This window comes from Schistocerca serialis, chromosome 4 (genome assembly GCF_023864345.2).
Source record: "Schistocerca serialis cubense isolate TAMUIC-IGC-003099 chromosome 4, iqSchSeri2.2, whole genome shotgun sequence".
In the NCBI taxonomy this organism is placed as follows: domain Eukaryota; kingdom Metazoa; phylum Arthropoda; class Insecta; order Orthoptera; family Acrididae; genus Schistocerca; species Schistocerca serialis.
The window spans coordinates 252,428,990-252,430,325 of record NC_064641.1 but is presented as its reverse complement, the minus strand read 5'-3'; positions in this window follow the sequence as shown (position 1 = coordinate 252,430,325).

The following is a 1,336-nucleotide window of genomic DNA, read 5'->3' as shown; positions in this document are numbered from 1 at the left end:
ATCCGATTATCATATTTGATCCATCTTTAACGTTTATTTTCACTCAATTTTTTCATACATGAAATCTTTACTAATCTCACTAGCCTTTATCTGTTATTTACGGCTACATACATGCCTTCACCAGCAATGTTTAGGCTGTCTTTGCGATATGCAACCCACTTGGAATTAAAAATTTCGTTGCTATTCGTTACTAGTTGAGCCAACATTTTGATCAAAGTACTGTGTGTGCCCTATTATAGGTTTTAATCAAGATTAGTTCTGGGGTTCATTGACGTTCCTGCAGTTAACTAATTGTACATTAACATTTTATTTCACCGATCTGTTATTATTTCATCGTTAGACGGCAGACTAGATGTTCATGTTATGGTTGATAACAGACGAGGGATGTTATACGCAGAAGTATGAGCATTCTATATATATATTAGTTTTCTCCCCACAAATTTGTGAAAAATCTGTGACAGTATTAGAGCAAATATAAAATTACTCATTCTGATATAGAGATGGCTTTGAGGCCAATGAAATATTGTTTTCGTTATACTGATACATGTTTCGCAATAACAGAAAACATTCCGTACAAAATCACACCAGTCGCATATGCATTGCGTATACACATTCGAATAATGCTGTTGTCTTAGTGTTTTGTCTGTGTGTGTGTGTGTGTGTGTGTGTGTGTGTGTGTGTGTGTGTGTGTGTGTGTGTGTGTGGCTCAGAGACATCCAAAGTGTGCCGAACATCCTCAACTTACGCAAAATGACGCATGTAATGGAGGAATATGTGAGGAATTACTGTAAGGCAAGTGTAAGACACCTGATGGAGCATGTTATGCCGAAACACATTGAGCAAATCAAGTTAGTTAATAGTGACGAACAGAAAACTGTGGTTATTTTGTGTAACTGATTGTACCAGTCACAGACCTAATAGAAACCTGCTTCTACCTAATGATTAAAGTTAAGACATGTCTCATACGCCTGCCAAAGGCGGTACTAAAAATATCCGGGTGGCAATGAGGGAACAAGTTTATTTATCAAAGATTAATAGCATGTCTGCTCCGACGTCGATTGAAGCAAAACATAAAATAAGCACTTCTTGAAACAAAACAATAATACTTCCCATCGCTGAAGGCCGTTTTGAAGCTCACTGACTCTAGGTTCATCACATACACATATATAAAAGTCGAAGTACTATAGGGAGCATAATTTACTATCCCAGCTTATACCTGTTTCAAAGTTAAACACGAATAAATTTACAAGTCTACAAGTCAGCACAATGACAGTCCCATCTTCTTCGAGAAGATGGCCTAAGTCCACAGCTGAAAGCTCCTGGGATCACGAAGTCA